The 27,592-nt window shown below is 38.7% G+C and overlaps 1 pseudogene; it reads left to right on the top strand.

Annotated features, from left to right (window-relative positions):
- The first annotated feature begins 1,187 nt into the window (after positions 1-1,187).
- LOC119035189 (abl interactor 2-like) lies at positions 1,188-2,818 on the top strand (annotated as a pseudogene).
- The last annotated feature ends 24,774 nt before the right edge of the window (positions 2,819-27,592 follow it).

The following is a 27,592-nucleotide window of genomic DNA, read 5'->3' as shown; positions in this document are numbered from 1 at the left end:
CGAACAAATAGAACAGGAACAGAATTACAGAAATGAAGATCACGTGGAGGGTTATCATTGGGGAGGGGGAAGGGGAGAATGGGGGAAAAAGGAATGAGGAATAAGAAGCATAATTGGTAGGTACAAAATAGACAATGTTAAGGGGTTGAGAATAGTGTAGGAAATGGAGAAGACAAAGCACTTATATGTACAACCCACGGACATGATCTACCAATAGAGGGGGAATGAAATGGGGGAGGGAGGAGGTGCAAAGCAGAGGGGATAACGGGAAGGAAAAAACAGGATAACTGCAATAGCATAGTCAATAAAATATACTTTAAAAAGAAATAAAGAAAATAAAGCTCTAGAACCTTTAGAAAACTAAAAATTAAGAGAGACTTAGACACAGAAACTCACTGGGTTGACTTCAGTAAAACCCACACAATTTTTCATAGAAATAAAGTTATTAAAGTAGAAGCAAATGTGAATTGAAATAGTGCACCAAGAACCAGATAAATACTGCAGAATTAAGGAGGCAAACATTGCCCTAAAGGAAATGGAGTTGAAAAATCACTGTTTTAATGAAACATGAAGAGATGATGTTTGGAAATATATCAAAGGAGCTTTTTTATTTTAGAAAAATTAACACTGTTTAGTAAAATAAAAATACCAACTTACTGGAAAGACATATTCCCCGAAAAACTAAAACATGTTTTATATATCAATCGTGTTAATTAGACTTAAGGGGGAAGAAATGAACATGTGAAATACCAATCTGAATTAAGTGTTTTAAAAATTAAGTTTCAATGGCCCTGTCTGGTATAGCTCAATGGATTGAACATGGGCCTGTGGACCAAAGGATCACAGTTTGATTCCCAGTCAGGGCACATGCCTGGGTTGCAGGCCAGTTCCCAGCAGGGGATGCACAAAAGGCAATCATACTTTGATATTTCTTTCCCTCTCTCCCTCCCTTCCCCTCTAAAGATAAATAAATAAAAACTTTTAAAAAATAAATTTCAAGGGACCTAAGAGTGTTAACTTACTTTACACACTGGGCTGTTTAAAAGCAAATATAATCAGTTACTCCCAGTCTCCAGTTTTTCTGTGCTGGGGTTCCACCACCTCTGAAGTCTATATGAGGAGGAGGAAGAGAAGGAAGAGGAGTACGACAAGGAGGAGGTGGAGGGAGAGGGGAGGAGGAGGAGCTACAGGTGCTGCTGGAGGAAGGAATCTGGGTGCGGGGTGGGCACCGGGCCCTCTTCGACAATTACATGAATCTGGAATAGGTGGTCAGTTACTGTAAAAACAACTAGATCCAGTCGGCAGATAAGCAGGGAGCTCTGGAAGGAACCTAAAGCCTACACCACCCAGTCCTTAGCGAGTGTTAACTACCTGATAAATGCCTTGGCCAACAATGTACTACAGATGCTAGTTATCCGGGCATCCCAGCTACAGAGGATGAAACATCATCATATTTCACAAACTCGATATTCATAAAAAGAAAATTGCAAAAAGAGAAATTGCTATTTTGACTACCAATAAAAACACTTCAAGGGCAGATACAATTATTGCTCCAGCTGGCCTTGAATGATGGGTTCACTATATTAGAAAACCTATTGACTGCACAATTCTAGATGATTTTGGACATGGAGTAAATGTGAGCACCCAGAATATGAAGATTGGGGGGCTTCTGCGCACAACACCTCCAACTCAGAAACCCTCCCATTCCCCCACGTCGGGGACAGGGACACTTGGGTGGCATGCCCCCTGCTGCACACTGAAGCCAATTCATCCTCCAGGGCTACCAAATGAATGGTACCTATCCCAACAAGTAATATGACTCCCTCGAAGAGCCCTGAGAGGGCAGCTTCTGTGAATCAGGTAAATCCAACTTATGTTACTGTAGACAAAGCATTAGAAAGTCTCCCCCATTGGCCCACTTGGTGGCAGGGGGAGGTTCTTACACTGAGCACTGCCAAAAGTTAAAAATATAAATGGATAGAAGCCGAGTGAGTGTAAAAGCTAAAAAGATAAATGGATAGGGCCCCCAGTGTGGCGAAATCTAGAGAGATAATTGGATTAGGAGAAAAGCCCTCCCCTCCCTAACACTGTACCTGCAGGCTTGAGCGGGAAGACGAGATGGTGTTGGAGACAGGAGTGCATCATTCCCCAGGCTGTGCGGCACCTGGACTTTCCTGGAACATAAGCACCTTCCTCAGGAGTTTGGCTTTTGAGGCAGCAGGCAACCAAACGTCTGTGTTTTTGTTTTTTGGTTTTTTTCTTTTTTCGCTCAGTTACCCTTACAGCAGTGGAAGTAGTGGAGGAAGCCACCCAAGTAGTCAGAGCAGTAGTCAGAAAACAGTGAAGTAGGAGCATAGGAGTTCCCATTGCTAATCCTACTCCCTCTCCTCCCAGCAGCCTTCCGGGTCATCCTGTTCAGTTCTGCCGCATGAACAGACCTACCTCTGGCCGTAATTGCCCAATAGCAGGGGGCACATTGCCCTATAGATGCCCTCCTTCCATAACTTCACAAACAAGCCTTCAGAATCAGATGAGTGGAGAACCTTTTCACTGCCAGAATCCAGTATCTCTTGCTTTTCCTCTTCCCTCCATTCCACAGGTAACTTCTCAGTGACCTTGAATAGGATTTGTGGCCAGAGTCCAAGAAAATATTTCAGACACCCCACGACCACCAACACCACCTGTGAAAGAACTAGTTTTTGATGAATCCCCCCCCTCCATGTCCTCCCCAGAAGATTACGAAGAGGAGGCAGCCATGGTCGGGTATCGTGATCCTTATGCTGAGAGGACCTGCCGTGGTGAAAGTGAAACCCTGTGAATTGCTTTCTAAGTTATAACATAGAAAAGTGAAGTGGACAGGCATAGGATTACTTCCTAGCAAGTTAAATGTACAAACGTCAGGAATAAATGAGGATGGAAATGGAAATAGAGTATATAAGGACATGCAATAAAGCCATACCAACAAAAAATACCTTTAGGAAAATCAAATCACATGGTTATAAAATAGAATTCTACCGTTGAGAAAAAGTTCTCTTCTAAATTGGCAGCAATAAATTCCAAGAGAAGCAGAAGGAAGTCCAACTGGAAGTACCTAAAGCCACATCTCTGAGAAATGTAGGTGATTTTATTTTCAATTAAAAATATTTAATACCTATTGACGTCCCAATATTAGGCACTCTGGAAGAGATTAAAGGAGACACCATTTTAAAATGCAGGCTCCCAACCTTCAAAGGCTTTATCCACATGGAAATACCTAAAATCTCTGCGTCAGGAGATGGAATTAGCTTTGCTTATTTCACCTTTGTGTCCAGTTTATTTTCATGGTGTTCTTTTCTCCCACATTGAGAAATGTCTAGGGATAAAAAACAAATGACAATGTCATCAGGTCAGTATTCCAAAGATCTCATCTTTGATGCCTTTTATAACACCATGAGTATGTACCGGCCAACAATAACCAAAGCAATATTTTTTATGAGAAACTGTAGCGTCGGTCTCCGGGAGTTGCCTTGGCATCGCAGTCATCACTCTGTGTGTGTGTGTGTGTGTGTGTGTGTGTGTGTGTGTGATGACAACAGAGTCAGAGTCAAAGCTAATGCACCTCCCAGTCCACAAAGCCTACCATGTACCTTTGCTGGGGAAATGTCAGCAACTAACACACATCAAGTGGCTAATGTAGCCTGACATTAAGGTAAATAAGGACAAGTTTTGTGATTTTACTTATTCTTTGGTACTCATTGGGTTGCCAACTATAAAACTACAGAACTTAAAAACTATAAAACTTAAAAGGCAAGAACAGCCAAGTCCACACTGTGAAACCATTGGCCAACCACTCGGGTATACTTGATGGAAACAGGGTATCAACACAGAGCCCTCTGTATGGCTGCTGTGAAAGCAAAAAATTAGAATGAAAAATAAACAGGGAAAACTTTCCATTGCTGTTCTTATTCACCTCCACTAGGGTGAAGATCAATTAGGTAAACAGAGCATTGTTTCTCTCTGCCTTTGGAAAGAGCCTTCTGGGACCCAAAGGAGGAGAGTCCCATAGAGCAGCTGATGGTTTGTACAGCTCATAGCAAGTGCCAGCATCTCAGCCCAGACAGTAGCTTCTCAGACTTTCTGGATGAATTTCACTGAGCAGGAACCCAGTGACAGCAAATGAAGGCAACTTTAGGAAATGAGAGGGACCTAGAGCCTGAAGCCTTAGCCGTTCACTAAAGGGATGCTGGAGTGACAGCCAATTCAGGTGGGAAGTGATACACCCAACCAAGATGGAAACAAATGAGTAAGCAACACATGCTAAGATCATTTTTGTCATAGACTGATAGGCACCCATGAGAGAATTCACTGTTGTGAGAAGCAACAAAGAGATGCTTTCCATAAGTGAATAAGGAATATTAAGAGATACTACTCACAGGATTAGCAAGAGAAAATAACATGTGACCAGATCAGATGCAATAATACATTCATATCACCTGAGACTTAGTAGATAATTAGCATATGTTGTTCACTCTCTCCACACCAAGACAAAAGGTACACAGTACCTTATCCATTGTAGGAATGACTACAACGTTTTCTTTGAAAAGTAACACCTAAGTGCATTGTGCAACATAAGATGCTGGAAAGTGGCAGAAGCTGGGATATGTTTTGTTACTGAGCAACATGCAAAAAGCTAACTTATTGCACCGCACACCAGGGAATGGTAGTCAGGGCAGCAAATATTACACAGTCCCTTCAAACACATGGAAGAAATTTGAATGCAAAAATAGGTTGAGGAGGCCTAATTTTGCATTCTCCAGATCTATGAATAAGACATTGATCCATCCTTTAATTGCCAGCTCTTTTGATTTCTTGGGAAACTACTGGTGTGTCTTACAATCACAGTGTATTAGATCTGATAAATACAGCTGTTGAATGTTTGTGGAGATCGCATGTGGAAACTGTTGCAAATGTGCAGAGAAAAGGTCAAAGAAGGTGGGGTGGAGGCTGCAGGCGATGAACCAGCAAAGGTGGGGCCATGTATCTGGCCACACAAGACCACATGGGAGTTTTGTTCCAAGAACAATGGGAAGCCAGAGGATGCTTCTGGTGGGGGTGGGTGCTTAGGTAAACATAGAGGGAATAGACATATTTTTGAAGCTCACTCTGGGTGTAGTGTGGGGAAATGGTCCTAAGTGGGTCTGCAGAGCACACCTCACACTCTGGACACAGGTGAATTATGGAGCTCTGAGCCAGCAACAGGATGGCTACGACATAGGAGGTGACAAGAGAAGAAAGCAAATGTCGTCAGTAGGTATTTAAAAGCATTTTAAGAATATTATCTCATTAAATTCTAAAGGTAAATTTGAATTTAGGCAAGTCTCAATCAATCTGAAGAGTAGATAAAAAGAGGAAGGATAGGAGAAATCTACATGTTGCTCAAACATTTAGAGACTCGGAATCCAAAACTACTAAAAACTCATTAAGGGGAAAACCCTCTCAGAAAAAGCAATGTCTTTTCCTACCAAATGTTCATATAAGTAGCAGAATTACTTGATCTGATTTCTATTTTGTTTTTATTTTGCCTGTCCATTATCGGGCAGAGATGATGATGAATAATGAATAATTATGTGTTCAAAAAGCAAGCAGAAAGACAAGAGGGAGGAATAAAAAGCCCGTGTAATCTAAAAAGGAGAGAATATTTAAATAATTATGTTTCACTAGAATGATAGCTTAGCTCCTGTGCATAACAGAACATCGGTAAATGTTTGCTTGAAAAGAACTAAGATTTAGTTGTACAAGGTTATTACATTAGTGTTAATTATAGAATAGAAAGTTAATATAAAATATATAACCCAAAAATGTATTGCATTGAAGAAAGTGAGACCTGTTACTTTGACATCTTCTCCTTTGTTAAGAATCCTGGAGTTGTATTCACAGTTTAATCCCACTACATATATACATATTTGTACAGATGCATAATTTTGCACAGACTGAGTGTGGGTTGTATGTATTCAGCCTGATCATGGTGCACAGTCTGAGTTATTTGATGAGTATAAGCCCAAAAAGAACACGAAGAGTATAAAGCCCATGTTTCTAAATCTGTTTGCAATTCTAAGAAATTCTGGTTAGTTTAAGAGAGTTACTTGTTGACAGGTTTCCAACTGGGGGTTCAGATATTATGACATATACACTCTTAACAGATAAAAGCAGAGAGAAAGACACCAGAGCTAAACAAGAACGTCAGGATGAATCACACACCATACTTTAGAATAGAATTCGGTCTTGTCTGTGGGGAATCATCTCTAATATACAAGACAAGCGAGAGATCATTTACAATTTTAAAGTTTTTTTCACATAGAGAAAATAAAGTTAAACATGAAGTTTCTTCTGCTTCAAAAAGGAACTCAGAAATGGCACCATTAGCCAAATTTCCCTTTATAAATTTTGGTTTCAGTTGGTAACTGGAGCGTTTGCACAGGAGGCACTCCTGACCTGAGCCACATCTGATCTTAAAGTCCACTTTTCACTTCAGTATCAGAGTTAAATTAAGATTATGCACATTTGTTGGCAGGCATTCCAGGGGCCCGTGTGCAGTCAGCTCAGCCAAGTAGAACATGTATGCCATTAATGACAGCCACGTGGCAAGATCTATTCTCTTAAAGCCATTTAGCTTTGCCTTGTCCTTGCCTCAGACCACAACCATCCCATAAAGCCATGCCTCTGGTCACAAGCTAGACTGGCTAAAGAACGTGGGTAACAACTCTACCAACAGCTCGGAGTTTATCCCTAATGATAATAATGGCATCATCTAACAGGAAAACTCAACCTCAGCATCGACTCTTGCCCTCTATCCCCTACCCCCAGAAAACTATTCCAAGATAAATCTGATCAACCCTCGCTTGAACCCTCTCAGAGATTTCCCTCTGCTCTTCGGATGAGGAGCATGAGAAAAAGCGCAGTCCTTCTCCCCACACGTGCATCCTTGCGTCGTCCCCCTCAGCCTCATTTTCTGCCATTTCTTCCTGATTCCAGTCGACCCAACTCTCCTCCTTCCCTTCCTGCTCCTGGTAGTCCCATCTCGGCCATACTGGCCTGTCTATGCTCCTTAAAGACACAAAGCCACACTCTCTGTATTCAGTGGCCCTTCTCTTTCTCCCACTTACATGTTAAAGCTCTGTATGGTTTGGGTTTAATACTAGTTTCCCAGTAGCTGTGACTCCACAAGAGTAGGGACAATGTCCATATCTGCCTCTGCTATGGTATTAATATACTATAATAATACTGAAAAGAATTATTCATAAAGATAGAGTTGTAGTGCCCTGGCTGGTGTAGCTCAGTGGATTGAGCATGGGCCTGCGACCCACACGATCACGGTTCGATTCCCAGTCAGGGCACATGCCTGGGTTGCAGGCCGGTTCCCTGTAGGCCAGTTCCCAGCAGGGGATGCATGAAAGGCAACCATACATTGATGTTTCTCTCCTTCTCTCCCTCCCTTCCCCTCTAAAGATAAATAAATAAAATATTTTTTAAAAAAGAAAAGAAAAGAAAGTTTTAAAAAAGATAGAGTTGTAGTTATCTTGGGAGATATTGGGGAAAGCTTTCATCTTGAGGGTCTACTGGATCATTTAGGTTAAAGTCTTTATCACAAGAGCATTCCACATTGACAAGAAAAGGAAGTATGTCATAAGGAGCACAAATGACAGCTTAGGCTCTCGTAATGGGAAAATCAGCCTACGTCCCTTGTTTAAAATTGTTCCTATCTTAGATGTTCCCATTATTTCTGCCCTCCCTGCCATTTCTAAACTGGAAAGTAGAACCTTCATAACAAGTGAAAAAAATCATAAGCGATAATAATGTCTAAATAAAACTAAATAAATAACTAAACTTATTGTGGTAACCATTTTACAAGACATACATATATCAAATCTATCTTGTAGACCTTAAACCTGTATAATGTTATATGCCAATTATATCTTAATAAAACTGGAGAAAAAAATGAAGTACTGTTAACAGCAACAAAATGGTTAAAATAGTAAAATAAAAAAGTAGACTACAATAGAAAATAGTTCTTAAGATAATAAAATATTAAATAGCAAAACAAATTTTGAAGTGCTTATAAGTTTAAAATAAAGATTAATTTAAAAATAAGTGGCATAAAATAAGAAAATAAGTGGCAGATAATATTAGCTGACTAGACAAGCACTCTTCTCCCTCAGTCACAGAGCCCTGATTCTCACTGGGTCCCGCGTCCCCCTGGAATACAGACTATACCTACCAGCCAGTGTTGCAGCCTGGTGCAACCAAAAAACTGTGTTCTGACCGGTGAGGGTAAGCGCAAGAGCTCTGTGCGACTTCTGGAAGGCTGCTTCAAAGAGTTCATCTGGTTCATCAAAAGGGAGGGGCCATTTGACCTTCTCATTTTATTCCTTTCACAGGCTGGTGCTGCAGCAGCCAACTTGGACTAGCTGACCAGGAGCTTGGAAAGTGTATGTTTGGATGTCCAGCAGAAAGACTGGACCCTGGTCCTCGATGGCAGTGGGTTACCCTGCCAGCCCTCAAATGCTACCTGCACACACGTTTTATGCAAGGGAGTAGACTTCTTTCTGTCATTGTCACTAGAGATTTGTCTCGTGTCCTCGAACATAGTCCTAAATCAGATAGAAAAGTTCACAGAAACTGTACATAATCAGTAAATTAAAGCTGAAAATGAGCAAAAGTCTAGGCTATTAAACAAATATATTTAACAGATATATGTGTTAATATGATAAAGATTAAAAGACATTAATTTGAAGAAAATAATACAAAGACAAAACAACTTATAGTGTATGAACACTGTTGAATGTAAAATAAAGTGTTAAAATAAGACAAAAATTTTAACAAAAGGCAGTATTGTAAGTTAAATGGAATGAGTAAGCAGGACTGAAATCAACCCAGCTATCTAATAGATATCACATTCCTACCCACAAGTTTCTTTTTTATTATTGTAGAGAACATACAATATTATATTAGTTTTGGGTGTACCACATAGTGACTCCATATTTATATTCCTTACAAAGTGACCACCACAATATGTCTAATAACCACGTGTCTCCATGCAAAGTTATTAAAAATTATTGACTCTATTCCATGTGCTGTATATTATATTCCTGTGACTTATTTTATGAGTAATATTTTGTACCTTTTATCCTACTTCACCTCTTTCACCCAAGATTCTCTTAAGACGATCTCTGTTAATCCAGGCTGCCACAGATAAGCTCAAAGCAAAAGCTTTTTATGTAACTTCATGCAACTGATGAGTAAGCATATTTTCACTAACCCTTCTGAGCAAAGTTATCATTATCTATGAGGTAAGGGGTTGTGATCCTAAATACAATAGCTCCAACCAATAATATACATGTATAAGAAACTCACATCTCATTGTGTATATATATATATGTATGTATACATATATGAGTATATATATGTATATAAATACATATACCTGTATACTTTTAATTAAATGGGAAAATAAAAGTTTTTAATTGAGAAATAAAAGAAACATCTCTAACCCACAGCCATGGAGCAAGGACAAGGGAGGACTTTCAGACACATATCGAAAATTACTCTCTCATTTTTTGCATGGAGGCTAATGTTAGTAACTGTAATGTTTTAATATAAGAAATGATGCCTGTTAGCCTAAGAAACTCAGAATTCCATCTGCTCTTTACTTGGGAGCAAAATAATACATTTGTGAAGGGTCCCAGGGACCACAGTTTTTCCTAGCCTTGTTTTTGTCGTTATTGTTATTGTTCTTCTACATTGTTGTTCTAGTACAATTGTCTCCATTTGTTTTAAAACTTGAGTTTGAAGAAAGTGTTTAAGTAAGATGCCACCTTTTTTATCATGCCTTTAAAATTTTTTGTGAAGTCTATAGACTCAGAGATTTTAGACAAAATTGACTCTTCGTGAAATGAAGAAGTTGATGGATTCTAGACTGAACTTCAGCTGAAAGTGCTCCGAGAGGACTGGCCAGTGTGTTAGGGGCACAGGCTCCCAGTCCAGCAGGTCCAGCTCCTCACCTACGCCCATGGCATATGATGGGCAACACTTTCAAGAAAACTCAGCCTTTATTAAGTTAAGTAATTTTTCTTCTCTCTGTGTCTCAGAGATATAATACAAAGAACAAATATACCCCTAAATTTGGCAGATTTGCTTACTTCAAGTCAAGATGATCATCTGCAGAAAAATATATAATAATGTATGTGCAATGATGCTCTTATTTAATATTATCATAGCAATTTTCCCAATAGTATATTATTAAATGTGCATATCCATACCACTGGTTGAAAAGAAAAGATTTCTTCTCCATCCTCCAACCTCTCAATTCAACCTTTAAGTTACACAATATGAATGATTCTGAAGACTTATTATTTCTGAAGATGGAAAATAAATTCATAAAATTAAAATACTAGCATTTGTTTAAGCTATTCAGAGACAACACAGTATCTTCATTCTGGCTCTCACTGGCTTTCTCCACTGTCACTTCTTCTGTGCTGGTCCCTCTCACTCTGTATCACCTGAGCCAGCTCTCTGGTGACTTACTGATGTTAGCAGACATCTTATCCCATTGCATCAAGACGTCATGACACAGTAATGGCCCCTTCCACTAACACACTGGGGAAGACAGCAGCTGAGGACCTAGCCAGCTGTCCTTAATATGGGATAGGAAGGGCAAGGTAAAGGGTATCCCATAGCACAAACAGGTGGCAGCAAGAAGTACAGAAAATCATTGGGAACTGTGTGAATTGAGTCGAAGTAATATAATCCCCAAGATAAATGGAAAGATAAATGGAACCGATCCTAATGGAATGCTCAAGACCCGGTGATTGGATTTCCTTGTCTGAGCAAAGGTCGAGGTGTGTGTGGTGTATGCACAGGTGCATGTGCGTGTCTTTTAGAGTGCGATGTCTCCTAAATAAGTAACTTTTCCAAATAACTCAAGTTCCACCTATTTTAGCAGCAAATGTTTTTAACTATTAGCCATTCGTGATTAAACAACTTTATCAATGTATTTTGCTACTTTACCTTTTTAAGCAAAGCACAACCCATCTCTTTTGAGGCTGTGGATCAATCATTATTAATAAAACTAACATATGATTTGCACTCTCTCTACAAGACTAATAGAAGTGTGCAGTTACTGAAGTCTGTGACCTGGCATGACCCACATGCAAGGAGTCCAGCCTGCCGGCCACCTCTGGCTACCTGGTCTCCCCTCCCCTTGGCTCTGCTCTTATTTGAGCTGCCTTTCAGATTCCTAATTCCATACCTGTACCTATATCCCTGGTTCTGAAGGTGACTCCTCACCTGATAAGGAAGATAACACAAGGAGATGCTGACCGAGTTTTCTCACCATTGCTCACCTCTCTCCCTTACCTCTGGGATCTCTGTTGGCCCCAGAGACTCAGAGCTAATGAAATTCCCAGTGCTCCAGATTAGTCCCTCTGTAAGCTGTGGTAGTTCTACTTTACAAAACCACTGATAAATTGGTTTTAATTTAGGTAATAAAAGTAGCTTTTTGTCTAAAAATATGTATCTGTTGGCCTAAAAACCCCATCCTTAGAGACACTCATTTGGGTTAACACATCACCTCATTTCAGGTTAGTTCAGAGGACTTCCCACCACCAAGGAACAGAATTCTGAAGGAGAGAAAACAGGGCAGCTGAATTTTGGTGGAAGGGCCAACAATATTGTGGAACATAGAGAACAGACTGAGAGGGAGAATCTGAATGGGAGTCTTTAGGGAGTCAAAGGTGAAGGGGGCAAGCACTGAGAATCTTGGAGAAAGCACAACGAGGTGACAGACAAGAATCAACGGGGTCACCACTGCCAGTCTCCGTGCTACCACGTGGGACTAGTCCTAGTTAGGGGCAGACACATGAGGGGGTGTTCATGGGGAAGCCAGACCATACCTCACACAGAGGCTCCAACACACACAGAGATATTCTGTTGTGAAGAAGAGAAAAACTTATTGAAAAATGGGTTAAAAATGATCAAGTTGCTTAAGCCTATGCCTGTGTTATCCTTGATGGACCAGCGGCAGGTGCAATAAGAACCTAATAGCTGAAAACATCACTATCTAATAGTTCTCTTTAGAAGGCATTATTGTTTAATTTTAACTACAGTTTATCACAAAAAAAACCAATTTACTCACAATATATAAAGTCATATTTCTGGCTTCGTAAACAGCTAGACTGGGGAATGCTGAGGGTGCTGGCAGCAAGAACCTACCTTCAGTGTTTTGATTAGTTCCACTTGGCTTGTGCAAAATTGCCCACATTAAGTAGAGCAATGCCTTCACAGTGACTTAGCAATTATCCTGCCGTTATACTGGGCCCCCAAACCTGTAGATTTTACCAAATAAATGTTTTAAAGAGATTATCATTAGATCGTAACAATTTTATTCCCAATGAAGGCTATGAATGCACTGCTGTGAATATACCTCCAAAAACATCGCGTGGCTAGAATCCATAAGCAACATTATAGATCTTGAGCTTTCTGAGTAGAAATTTTCCCCTAAAGCTTGCACAGGGGAATTCAGGCAGGCGTGAAACAAAATCATTCTAGACTCAGAATTGGGGATTTATACATTTGAAAATAAGCACAGATGTGAGAATAAGCCAGTTAGGAGCAGAATAAAATTAAAATCCGGTAGATAAACAGGTAGAATAAAGATGACATTAAGGAGCATGAGAGAAAATCTGTCCTCATAAAAATCTACGCATAGATTCTTATCTTTTCATGGTCTCTCAATGAAGAACGTACCAACTGAGTGTTTCAGTTATTAATTGCTATGTAAAAACTACACCAAAATGTAGCAACTTCGAATAATGAATGATGATCAAGCTTGATTCTGTGGGTGGCCTGTGTTTCTTCTGCTCCACGTTATATAGGCTGGCATCGGTCTTGGGCTAGAAGGTCCAAGAAGACGGGGATTGCCTCCGCATCGCCTCTCTCCCTTTGCCGCCCCTTCAAGTGGCTTCTCCCTCCTGCAGAATACTCTTCCCTCCATGGCGTCTGGGTTCCTGAGAATCGGGAGCAGACATCTTCAGACCTTTAAAGGGCTAGGTCCGGGACCGTACAACACTATTTCTGTCGCAACGTGGAACTTCCAGATTAAAATGCAAACTACTTGAGAAAATTTTCTTAAAACACCAAATTTCAAAAACCCTTCCTTTTAGTATCTTAGAAAGCATGAAGTAGGAAGTAAAAATCACCAATAACACCAAAACCAAGGGCGAACAACCAAAGAATGGTTGCAGAATGTCAATGAAACAGGATGAAAAAATACCATCAATGGCTGATGAACATTCTACTTCTGAGTCAAAAGAATAATAAAAGGAAATGAGAGATACCAAATTTTAATGCCAACCCTTAAAATGGGGACAGGAAATCTTCACTAACCTAGAAAAAGTAATTACAATAAAAAAGAGAATGAATGAAAGAGAGAAAAAAGAGAAAGATCTAGTAAAGTGGCACATTTTTGAAAAATTAAAGACTACATTTTTGTTTTCTAATGTCTTTCTCTGTGCCAAATTTTTATGATTCACTTCTCCCTGAAAATGTATTTTCAGACTCTCTAGTAACAACTCCCATAAAATGTAAACTGTTCTTGTGGTTTATTTTTTAAAGCAAAAAGTTGGAGCAGATACTATTTTAAAGAAATAATGGCTGAAATTTTTTTCTAACTTGAGGAAGGAAACAAACATCCATATCCAGGAAGTGGAGAAATTCTCAAATAACATAAACTCAAAGAGACCCACATCAAGGCACATTATAATTAAAATGTCAAAAGTTAAAGATAAGAAGAGAAAACTAAAAGCATCAAGAGAAAAACAACACACTATTTACAAGGACCCCTATAAGGAAATCAGCAGAGTTTTCAGCACAAACTTTAGAAGCCTCCAGAAGAGAATGGCATAACATATTGAAAATAATTTTTTAACCTTCCAACCAAGGTATAACTCAGAATTGAAGGAGATAGTTTTCCAGACAAGCAAAACCTAAAGGAGTCCAGCCCTTACAAGAAATGTCCAAGGGGCTCTGTAAGCTGAAAAGAAAAGGATGCTAACCAGTAATAGAACACATAGGAAAAAATAAAGTTCACTGAAAAAGTAAATATATAATAAAGGTAGTAGATTCATTATAAAGCTAGTATAAAGGTTAAAAAGCAAAAGTAGTAAAAAATAACTATGATTACAATAATTAGCTAAGGGACACATATGATAAAAAGATATAAAATGTGACATCACAAACATAAAACATTGAAGGGGGCAGTAAAAATGTTGAGCTTCAAAACAAGACCAAACTAAAGTTATCAACTTAAAATAGACTGTTATAAGTAGTTATATGTAAGCTGATTATATGCAAAATAGTAAAACCTATAGCAAATACACAAAAGATAAAGAAAAAGGAATATGAACATACCACTAGAGAAAGTTCAAACCATGAGAAAGAAAAAAAAAGGAACAGAGAGAAACTATAAAAACAGCCAGCAAACAATTAACAAGCATCAATAAGCACTTGCCTATCAATAATCACTTTAAATGTAAATGGACTAAATTATGTAATCAAAAAATATAGAATGGTTGAATGGACTAAATAAACAGGGCCCATCTGTGCACTGTTGTAACAGACACACTTAAGATGTATTGGCACACAGATCAAAAGTGAAAAGATATCACATGCAAATGGAAACAAAAAAGAAGCTGTGATAGCTATACTTATATGAGACGAAGTAAAATTTTAAACAAAAGCTGTAATAAGAGACAAGAAAGAGCATTACATAAAGATAAAGGGGTCAATCTAAGAGAATATTTAACATTTGTAAAGATTAGTTCACCCAACGTAGGAGCACCTACATACATAAAGCAAATATTAACAAATATGAAGTGAGAAATAGACAGCAGTACAATAATAGGAGGGAACGTAACCCTTAACCCACTTTCATCCATGAATGTCATCCAAGCAGAAAATCAGTGAAGAAACATCAGCTTTAAGTGCATGACAGACTAGATGGGCTTAACAGATGACAGAACATTTCATCTAAAGCCACAGAACACACATTTCTCTGAAGTGCACGTAGAACAGTTTCCAGAATAGATCATGGATTGCGCGATAACACAAGGCAATACATTTAAGAGGACTGAAATCATATCCAGCATTTTCTCCAGCCTCAATGGTATGAAGCTAAAAATTAATTACACAAACAAAATGAAAATTCACAAACATCTGGGGACTGAACAACATGCTACTTGATCAACTGGTCAATGAAGAAATAAAACAAAAATTTAAAAACACCTTGAAACAAAGATGGAAATATACCAAAATTTATGGTATACAGCAAAAGCAGTTCCAAGAAGGAAGTTCATATTAATAAATGCCTACCTCCAGGAACAAAACAAGTCTCAAATAAACGATCTAAACTGATACCTGAAAGAACTGGAAAAAAGGAAAGAAATCCCACCCACAAGGGCTTCACCTTCATGACCTAAGCACCATCTAAAAACCACACCTCTTCGTACCATCCTGTTGGGCTTCTAACACATGTATTTGGGGTGGACACGAACATTCAGACCATAGTACCCACTTAATGTTAATTTTAAAAAATAAGAAACTGATGAACCATATCTCTTAGAAGTTAAATTGTAGTATGATTAAATTTAAATGAGGTTTAAAAGTAGAAAATCCTAGAATTTTTTACTATTGAAGTTCTATTAAGACAAATTCATAATAGGATGTCTATTTTTGGTCAGTTGAATAGATACCAATGTCAATGTGTGGAAAATATTTGTATTATTTTTATCTATGTCTTTATTGCATTTGGTTCAATTGACCTTTTGAGTTTATACTAAATATTTTAAAACAGCAGAAGATAATGTTTTTGACATGTCAAATATAATTGAAAATAAAAAGGGCAGCAAGTTATTAAGCAAAATATTTTCAACAAATATCACAGACTCAGAAAAAATGTACATTATATAAATAATCCATACAAAGGCTTGAAGTCTTAGTATGGCTAGAATAGAACAAGTAAATACTTACACCTAACAATCACACCAAGGAAACAATATCAAATATAAGGAGAAATTATATATATAAATTAATAAAAATATTATTTATAATACCAAAAGTTTTATAGGACTAAATATTCAACAACAGAATAATAGTTAAGGAAACAGTTATGTTCATTTAATGGACTATTATGCTGATATAGCAAAGGATAAATTAAAAATAAATGAACATTGGAAAATTTCTATTGAGTCAAAAAGAGTAGCATAAAAATCCAAAGGATGTTTATAATCAGCAACATAACGTGGGTGTGAAAAAATAGTAAAAAAAAAGGATACCCAAGTAACCATAATAGTTCTGGAGTTTACTAAAAAGAATATAAATGATATTTTGTACAAATTTCCCTATTCCTCAAAGTCATTAAATGAAACTTTCACTTTTTAAAGAGTGTTTTATAAATATACATTTAGATTCATATATTCATAGCCTGTTTTCAATGGCTTCAATTTCTATGAAATTTAAGATGGGTCACAATATGTCAGAAGTCTCCTTTCTATCCATAGTATCAGGGATTTGCCTACAAAAATTTTCTGCTACAGATACTCATGTCTTCCTGATTTGTCCTTTCTCCCCTCACTCACACTATTTTCCACCCCAAGAACCTCACTTGGCCTCATCTTACCTTTGCTTATACAAGCCAACATGTTGTTGAAGGTTTAAGTTGAAAGTCCCCATCATGATAAAGCCTTCCCCAATTCCCTCTTGGGGTTGTAATCACCTGAGTTTTACCTACTGTACCTTAGCAGAATTATTGGTGCTGTAGCCGTGGTGAGGCCCTGGGTAAAGCTGGCCTTGAAGCAAATGGCATCCTTCAGTGTCACAGGGTTTCTTGCTAATTGGTTAAAGATTTATTTTGCAACCTCAATAAAATTTCCTCCCTCTTAACCTTTCCCAGCTAACAATTTTTTTGTATTAGAATACATGTTTTACATAATTTTCATCACTTCTTTCACAATTTACTTTTTTAAATTAATCTCCTTCGCTTATAGGTAGACATATGCACTATTAGTACATTCCATTTCAGAGGTCATCGTTGGTCTGTACCTGCAGTTCCCCATATCGGTGCCAGATGTCCCTCCTCAACTCTCCCTGAAATGCTTTCAGGATGGAGCAATGGTCATAGTGTCTTGTAAGGACCTATCACTTGTCTGCATCCCTCTAAATTTGGGTTGTGGAATTTTCTCATTCACTGAAGTATCCCCAGCATGTACACACAAGATGAATATTTGTTCATTGGAAAAATGAGTGTATGACCACAATGAAAGCAAAGGTAAGTTCAGATTATTTGAAGCAACTGGTCCTCTGCTTGCTCTCACTCTGAATAAGCCAGGGCTGTAAAACCTGTGGGACGCAGGAGCTGCTCTTGCCATGAAGTGGTGCTGTGGGCATGTTACCTACTTCAGAATCGTTCTTAGTTTTTAAAATGACACAGTCCACTTCAATACACTGTTTTAACAAAATATCCCCCAAATATAATTTCTGACCCTAAAATTCATGTTTACATATGCTGTGTGGTTGTTATAAACTGCATCTGTTTAAATTTGACACAAAGTAACAACATGTTCAAGTAGATAAACTAAGTACTCTGCATTCTCCGGTTACTCTGTATTGGTTCAAATCAGAGGCCAATGGTTTTTTGCAACACATACTGGAAAATACATACAAGAAAAGCCCTGAGGCAAAGCTACCACTCTGTCTTATCTAACTTAACTCCTTCACCTACTGCTCCCCCCTCCACACTCCCTTTTTCTCTTTTTCATCTCTTTTTATTCAGTACAAGGGCTGTGTATGAGTGTCTAGCATATGGTACCTACACATAAGAGGTACTCGAATGTGTCAAATCGCTTTTTAATAAACTAACCTGGGTATAGGTCAGTAGCAAATTCCAACTCTTAGCAAAGCAGAGCTCTTTAAAACTAGGGATCTACTAAGAGAGTGACTAAAATGCCTATGTTGAAATCTTTAGAAAAATAATTTAAACTATGTTATTACTATATATTTGAGGCATCAAACAGATCTTTCTGAAGGTGCACAATTCTAAATAAAGCTTTTGGTCAAAGATCTTTGATAACTTTCTTTTTGGGGGGGTATTCGGTGAAGTGAAAAGAATTCTGCAGATCATCAAGAGACCCAAGAAAATTGCACTCTACACGTTGATCGGAGTAAACGCCCTCATTTCTATACAGACCCACAGGATGTGGTGGTAAATGCTGTGATGAAGTGTCACCTTGAACCCAACTCTCCCAACACACTCAGCCCATCGGTCTAATCCACATGCAGGATTTCCAAAAATGGCACTTTTCAGTTTCTCAGGGATCTAAGTGTCTGCTATGCACTTGGGCAATGAAATAAAACATTTTTAATATTTGGCTGAGACTTAAATCCTCAAGAGCCAAGATTCAAAGCAAATATTTCCACATTAATTGAAAAATTTATTGTCAAATATATTTCATGGTTTATTCATGCAGAGTGGTGCTTCTTGTCTTCCACCATTCATTCCAATGATTTCACGGAGAAGCCAAAGGCTATTTTCAAAATTGGGGTGACATTTTAAATCAGGGTGACACTGTTTTTCTCACATGCAAAAATAGTGATTTCTTCCTTTATGCTAAATATCTTCTCCACTGAGTGATTTTGCTGATAATAATCTTTCCTGCCTCATACACAAGTTAGTTATCAGGATCCAAAAACAGATAAAACATTTGAATTTGCTATATAAACTGTAAAGGATTTTAAATATTGTAGATTACTATTATTATTCATCCAAAGTAAGCCTTGGGCATCAAGGACTCAGGAGGATTGGAACCCAACTGGGGGAATTAATTTTGAAATGTACACGGAAAGGACAAAAAGAGAGACAGCCTTCTGATTAGGGTGTTCTGGACTGATATTGGCTATGTCCAGTTCTGCCCCCACCCATAACTAGCTATGCAAGTTACTTAAATGATCTTAGTCTATGCAAGTTAGTTAACCGATCTAAGATACCTTTTTAATTTGCAAAATGGGAATAAATAAGTATATTTCACCAGATTTCTATATTAGTAATTTGACTTATGTGAAATATCTACTATATATTAAATTCTCATTTGATAACTGCTATTATTTCACTAGAATATAAGCACTATAAAAACAGGACTAGATCTCTTTCATGCATTGATTTATTAATTCTTAAAATAAATATTTATTACCATGTTCTGGTTTTGGCACTGAGTATACAGCAGTGAAGACAGACAAGGCCCTTACTTAGAGAGAATAAACAAATAGTTAAAATCATTTCAGGGAGTGGTACGTACTGTAAAGGAGCAAATACTGATTAATCATATAGAGCTCCAACGGCACGGAGCTGGAAGCAGCTGCTTTCGCTGGGTGCCCAGAAAGCCGTCCAAAAGGATCGCGTTTGACCTGGCCTCTTCTCACCATGCATGGGCTCAAATTCTTTCCCTTCGGTCTATGCACACTGTGCATGCAGCGTGTGCCAGTGTGCACAGACCTAAGGGAAAGAATTTGAGCCCGAGGAAACAACATTTGCAACACGTCTGGGGCAAAAAGCTACCTTGCTGTATTCAGAAGTCATAAGGGCCCTCAGTCTGTGGAACTGACATGAGTGGAAGGAGGAGTTGATGAGCAGAAGGTGGAGAAACAGCGGAGCCGCACCCTGTGGGACATGGAGGCCATATTTAAAAGCTGAACTGTGTTTCACTTGCAATCCCATAACCCTTGCAAGTATTTTTTTAAAATAATGTAACTTCTACACAAAATATTTTTAAAATAATTATACCCAAAAAGCATTTAGGAAACTTAGAGACCTTGAAGCTCTCAAGACATGCCTTCTCTTAGGAAAAATCAGAAACTAACATTCTTTCCATATTTAAAACAGTGGTATCTACCCCATTGGCAGTGACTCTTAATGTGATGTCTCTCCTTTGTTTATCACATGCGATAAAAATGGTTCTTTTGACCATACATCAGTAGGCAAAGGTAAGATTTTGCTTTTAACCTGGAGCAAAGATCAACATATTTGATATAATTTAGATGGTTTATATCTGTGATGATATAAATGATGTATGTTTGCACTGCCCAAAATGTGACTATTGAACCCCTAATATGTGGCCACTGTGATTGAGAAACTAAATCTTCAGTTTTTAACTAATTTTAACTAATTCTAATTTTAAAAGCTTTATGTGGCTTGTGGATACTGTATTGCATAGCACGGTGTACTTTTCTCTGCTTCTGCCATTTACCTTGTTGAAGTAGCTCATCAGCCTCTGTATCCCATCCTTTCTGTCACTCCCCACATGTGCTGCAGCCCATTGGCTGAGCTGTTTCAACCCCTAGTCATAGCTACGGTTCCTGTGTGAGCTGGTTACTCCATTCTGCTCCCTGGACTTGACCCCACCCCAACACACAGCCATCTCTTGCACCTGTGGTGAGATTATGAGAAGAACCCCATCCAAACACATAGATGTGGAAAGCATGCCCATCGCTGCTGTTCAGTGAGCAACCCTAAGCTAGCGAGTAAGACACATTCGCCTTGTTTGCCAAGGGCAGCCTCACACATCTTTGGTGAATTGTCCGGGCAATCATTTCTCCAGGTGTAGAAGGCACATCTATTTCAGGCCAAAACAAGATGAGATATGTTCCACAATCAGTCTAGACTTAGTTACTCCAAAATAGAAGAAATTCTTATGTTCTTTTCAATTTTTTAAAGCTTCCAAATCTGTCATTATCCTTCCTAGTGAAACTACTGGATAGTCAGTCTTTTAAAGAAATAAAACAGCTGTTTGAATTTAACTGGAAATACAACATTTCATTTTTAAATATAGCACCACACTGTACCTGCAGTGGGAAGGCAAGAAGAACCTGGAGGTCTTTGGTTTCCACTCCACTTTGGCCCTTTGCAAGGAGTGAGTCAGTCATGGAGATGATTTCAGGGAGCCTCAGAGTGGACAGTCACAGCAACATTTATGGCAATTCGGACCGGCTCACTCATGATTTCTTTTGTGTTGAAAACACCATTTCCAAACTTACCCATTTTTTAGAAATGTTATTTAGGTTCCTTAGACAACAAAGAATGCTTTAAAAATATATTTGATGAATCAGGTGTAAGTAATCAGAAGCATCGCAGATTCAAGGTCTATGAGGGAAAAATCTGGGAGAGATGCACTTGAGGAAAAATTCAGCTGAGATCATTTTGAAACTGGACCATTTTTTATGTTTATTCTTGAAACTTCAACTAATGTAGAATTTAAAACTAAAGGCTTCTTTAGGCACTCAGATAAATGATTCTATTGTTCCCCCGAATCATACATAGTAATCTCAAGGGGTTGTCTTGTGGCAAAGTTCTTTCTGATACGTAGAAAATTCCTAGTGACTGAGTCAGTAACAGTCTTCCAGGATTTCTATGGCAGACGTGATTACTTCACTCGACAACACCAACACCATTCTCATCCAGCTAATGCCAGTAACAGCATCTCACAGCATCTGTGGTATTAACAGTTCAAGTTTCTTTTAACTAATTCTTTCCATAACAAAGTAATGAATGGGTGAGTGGTTCTCTGACCTGGGATTATGGAGTTCTTTGCAAGCGTTCTCTTCTAGAGTGATATTTTTTAATTCATGTATCTAGGATCCAGGAATGTGTATCTCTGGATCCCAAAAGGGTCAGGGATATCAGTATAAAAATCCTGGTGTTGTCTCAAAAGTAAATATAATCACAAACTCTGAAACTATGTGACAACGCTCAATTATGGTATTATCTAAAAGATCCAAAGTTTCTTTACTTTTTTTTTATATTATGTTTTAAGTATCTTCATAAAACAAACACAAATAAGAAAGTTTTTGGAGGAACATTGGCCCATACAAAAGAGAACAAGTACACTAGTTTAAGAAACCCGACTTCAGAAACTACACATTAGTCAATGGCAAGGTAGTGAAACTCTGCCTTCTGTAGGTGTACATCTAGAATACTAACTCATCACTGTTCTGTTCTCCTTAGTTACCATAAAGACTGTTAAATAAACAGCAGTTTTGTCTATATAAACTAATAGATTAAGGAGGGACTCAATTCCCAACTACAATTAGGAATAAACCCGTGAAAGTTCTGTCCACCATTCACCACCTTGCAATGCTACAGTTATCTAATCATCACTTAGCTCTTAGCACCGAACAGGATGCATTCACTGAGTTACCTCATTTATTAATGTGTCCATGATGTCCTTCTCTTGGCTGATAAACAGAAGACAATGTTAATATGTTAGAAGATAAATTTAAGAATTTATCTGAGCAATAATTGATTAGAATCAAGCAGCAGCAAACTGGAAATGGTTAAAAGCCCTTCACCAGTAAGAGCTAGGGAAAGACTTTTATAGAAAAAGTGAGATACCATATGATCTCACCTTTAACAGGAACCTAAACAACAAAACAAACAAGCAAGCAAAATATGACCAAAGACACTGAAATAGAGAACAGGCAGACAGTGACCAGAGGGGAGAAGGGAGGAAATTTCAGGGGAAAATGGGAAGGGTTTATAGGAACAAGTATAAAGGACACATGGACAAAAACTGGGGGTGGAAATGGGAGGGAGAAGAGAGGGCTGCGGGGGTGAGCTGGGATGGGAGTAAAAGACAGAAAATTGTACTTGAATAGCAATTAAAGAAAAAAGAAAAAGTCAGAAGCAAAGTAAAGAAATTATTGATTGGCTACAGCTCAAAGCCTAGCCAGCTGTGAGTGGCTGCCCTTAGGTTTGGATTTTGTAACCTTATGGAATTTACAGGGGCTGATTTTGGTTCGCTTACATAGGCCAGCACAGCATTAGAGCCACCTTGATCCAATGGCTTCCTTGTTTAATTAATTTATCGTCGCCATACGCATTCAATTTTCTCCAAGCATTATTAAAGTGGAACTGACTTATAACCCTGTGTGAGTTTAAGGTGTACAACAGGCTGATTGACATACCTATACATTGCACTGTGATTAGCACCATGGCCTTGGTTAACACTTCCATCACATCACATAATTACCATTGTATTGTGGTGAAAACACTTAAGAGTTACTCTCTCACCAACTTTCAAATATATAATACAGTATTGTCAACTGTACTCTCAATGCTGTGTATTCGTAACCCAAAGCTCCTTTATCTTATAACAGGGTGTGTGCATCCTCTGGCCAACCTCTCCCCTGTATGCATTTAACTTCAGGGGGAAAGGTGTGTGATTTCCATAAATTCCTTTATAAACTGTGGGAGCGACATTCTCACAAGTCCCCCTGAGTGCCATGGATGAGAGTGAATATGGCCGAGACATGAGGTGATCTGCTTGGGGAGGAGAAGTAGGCTGTGGCCAGTTTCTCCGGGGAGACAAAGGCCCTGAGCGCCCTCTTCCATAGCCTTTTATTGGGTTCTAACACACAGGAATACAGGGCGGCAAGGATCAAACAGTAGATAACATTTCAAAGAAATCTGAGGGCTTCAGAGTCTGTCAGGAACAGAGTTTTAGGGTTTCTTGCTCAATCCCTTAACATATGAATGAAAGCACTCTTAGCAGAGTAGATTTCACAGGTTTATCAGGAAGTCTTTGTGATGCCAGATTTTTCCCGGGGACACGCTCTAGCAAGGTAAGGAGCTGCCCCTCTCCCAACAGGTATTCAGGTTTAAGAGGATCAGAGCCAGGAAGTGCTTCTCCCAAAAGCACTTCTCTCAGGCTACGTCAAAGCCGGGGGTGGGGGGCGAGAGTCTGTTGCTCTTTGTTGCAGCCCCCGAGTCCTTCCATGAAAGCCTCCCAAGTGATTGAGTCTGGCTTAGGTTGCCCCTCCCACTGTGAGGGGACTTACCTGTCATTGACTTCCGACCAAGCTTTGGGGGCAGGGAGAGGAACTGAGGCAGCGTTTTCTACCATGGACAAGCTTTTTCTCCTGCAGCTCGCATTCTAAAGGTCGTCCCTCGCCCTTAGCCACAAGGGGTCGAGATACAATTCCTAAAACTAGGCAGAGCAGTCTACAACCATAAACAATGTTATATTTTCCTTTATATGTGCCTTTCCTTAACTTAGCTACATTAAGGGGAAATGCTAGAGAAGGAAAAGAGGATTGCATAAGACAAGCGTGAATAAATGTTTACGTGACTCAGGTTCTCAACTAACCTTGTCTCCCTTATTCAAACTTTTGACTAGAGGCACTTAGAGGGCAAATTGCAACACTAGAACTTATTGGTAATTCAGTGGTGAATTTTTAGCAGTGCTTAAAAATTCTTGTTGAATGAATGAATGAACAAATGAATCTCTAACCCATATTTGAAGAAATTAGTTAACTAAGTTAGTTAATATACTACCCGATATCCATTCTGTTAAGTAATCTATCTTTCAGAACATACGGATGAACTAAGAAGGAATCACTAAGAAGTAATGTCTGGTATACAATGCACCTATTGTTTCTTTTCATCAATAAGCGGAAGAGGATGTTACTGGAGTGCAAACTGTTTCTGACTTAGAGCAGCCCTTGTGGTACAAAGATCATGCAGTGCATATCTTTCAATACCACCCCTCTCTCCTTCCCCCCTCCCTCCTCCCTTGTGTGTGTATCACAGTTATCACAATCAAGAAATTCAGAGTTAATATTATCTCATTTTCAGTCCATGTCCAAATGTTTCCAATTTTTGTAATGACATCCCTTCAAAGCTCCTTCTTGTTGACAGCAGCACATTGCATTTAGTTGTCCCATCTCTTTTGACTCCCTTAATTCAAACTAGTTCTCCAGTCTTGCTTTGTGTTTCTTGTATTTCATATTTTTGAAGTAGAAGTGTACAGGCAGTTATTTTGTAGCACATCCCTAAATTTGGGGGTTTTTTGAAATTTATTTATTTTATTTTATTTTGTTTTCTTCTCAATAATTTTATTTAGTTATTTTTCAAGTACAGTTTTTTGTCTATTTCTGCCATCCCAGCCTCCCCCGCCCCGTGCTCCCCATCTCCCTCCCATTTCCACCCCCCTTAGTTCTCGTCCCTGTGTCCTTCCTATTTGTTCCTCCAAATCCCTCCCCCTTTTTCCCCTTAAATTCCCTTCCCTCTCCCCTCTGGTCACTGTCCCCTTGTTCTCTATTTCAGTGTCTTTGTTTTTATTCTGCTTCCTTGTTTGTTTTGTTGTTTAACAGAAAGCTAAACAGCTAAATTTGGTATTTTTACAGATCACCAAAATCACACTAGCTTACCTGTAGTCAATTCTCAAAAATTAGCCTCTAAATCTACCTAATATGCATGTCCTAAGTCCATGTCTGCTCTTAGATGAAAGATGGACAGTGGTTCTGTTTTGCCAGCTTCTGAAATGTGTTTACTTCACAACTATTGTGATAAATGTCCATCAGGTAAATTTGGAGCATTGGAAATGGGCCCCCGGAGGAAGGGTCACTTGCAAGCACACCCAGCCAAATGCGTTGCCAATAGCAATGATTTCGGTGACTTGTCATATTCAAATACAAAGATTCAGCTATTGATGATATTGCTGATGATTGATGAAAAGAACATTATACTCCTTTTTTCTATTTTGACATAATTTTAAGTTTATAGAAGGTTTGCTAGTATATATACTACTGTTACCACAACTCACCTATTATTTACATTTCATTCCATTTGGTTTATTATTCTATTTCTCTCTTTTTTGTAGAGTATGTGTGTATATGCTTGTTTTGTATTTTTTCAGAGCCATTTTAGAGTAAGTTGCAGACATTACAAAGCTTTAAACTCAAATCCTTCAGTTTATATCTTCTAAGAACAAAGATTTTGTCTCTATGACACAGTTATCAACGCCAGGATTTGTAGGACTGATATAACAAATAGACAGTCCATGTTTAAAGTTTATCATTTTTTCCAATAATGTCCATCACAGCTCTTGTTCCTTGTCTGTAGCCACACATTGCATTCAGTTGCCATGTCTCTTTAGTCTCCTTTAATCTGAAATAGTTCCTCAGCCTTGCTTTGTGGTTCTTGCCCTCAATATTTTTTAAGTATACATGCAGTTATTCTGTAAGATGTCCCTCAAATTGGGTTCTCTGTTTTTGAGATGTAATTTGAGAAATGCTACAGGACCACAGTTGTCTCGATGGATGAGTCCTGTCAATATATTCATGTATCTGGGATACCCAACCATGGGATAATTGTTGTAAATTGAGACACTCTTTGCTGAATATTTCTCTTAAGTCCATTATTATCTTGATTCAGTGCTTTAAAACCCGTTATACCACTCTGCAATTATGTTAGCTATGGAATAGGCTACCCAGCTTCAACAGAGACCCAAACGTGGCTTAAACTGAACTTCATTTCTCTTTCACATAACTGTTTAAGATATGGTTGGGTGCCTCCACCATGTTGAAGCTTCTATCTCTGGTCCAGAACAGATGTTCTAGGTCTTGTTGTCTCCTAACCAGTAGGAAGAGCAAAGCATGTGCTCACACATCCCATTCTAGAGACATGAATTGGAGATATGGCAACATCACTTCTACTTACACCCCATGGGGCAGAACTTAGTCATAGAGAATGCAGCAACCTGCAAGAGAAGCTGGAGGATGAGGTCTCTCACAGATAGGCCATGTGTCCTGCAGTACCTTCAGTGGAGACAGCACAAAACATGCCGGTGGCCATCTGACAGTCTCTGAACTAGAAGCTATCCACAAATGATCTCCTCCTGGTTAGCAAGCAGAATGTTGCATAAAGAGTACAGTATACAAAGCACAACATATCGAGAAAGGTGAATTTAGTGAAAAGCCCGATTTCTAGAAAGCCTGCCTAGGCAATATATCCTCAAATGGAAAAGGGCAAAGGGGATTGTTGAGATGGGAGACCTCTTGAAGATCCATTAGATGCCTGGAAAAGAAGAGTTCATTTGGTCATGCCTCTCAACTTTATTTCTTACCAGTCACTGTCCCCTTGTACATAATACTTCAGTGACACAGAATCATTTGTGGTTTTCCTACACACCTTTTGCTTCATGCTCTTTCCAACTTAGGACTTACTGGTTCCTCTGTATGGAATGTGCTTCATGCTCTTACTTCCATTCAAGTGGAAAAACCAACTCATCTTTTAGCAGGCATTCAAATCTCAACGCATATGAGGAAACTATCTCAACTCCTGGAATAATACAATGAGTACTCCCAGACAGCTTAAACTTCCAGCTCTGAGTGTTCCACTACCAAACTCTGAGCTTCTTGGGTCAGACGTCATACTAGTTTTGGACACTATGGTTCTGAAATGTAGGCCCATGTTGCATACTTTGCAAGTATGTTAGAGAGTGACCACACTGAGAAAACTAGGAGACATAAGACCAACAGAAGGCATCCTGGGACATTAGGATGGCAAACTTGAAAATAATTGACAACTAGGGGAAAGTAGCCAATGAAGACAGAGAGACCGATGAAGACAGACATGAAAGTGAGAGAAGAGGCAATAGAAATAAGAACATGGGACTTGTCAAAGCAGAAAATCTAGACTTGGACATGAGAATGAAGGAAATAGCAATAAAGGAAG

The sequence above is a fragment of the Artibeus jamaicensis genome, unplaced genomic scaffold (genome assembly GCF_021234435.1).
Source record: "Artibeus jamaicensis isolate MK-2021 breed Jamaican fruit bat unplaced genomic scaffold, CSHL_Jam_final scaffold_916, whole genome shotgun sequence".
In the NCBI taxonomy this organism is placed as follows: Eukaryota; Metazoa; Chordata; class Mammalia; order Chiroptera; family Phyllostomidae; genus Artibeus; species Artibeus jamaicensis.
This window is presented reverse-complemented; position numbering and strand designations above follow the sequence as displayed.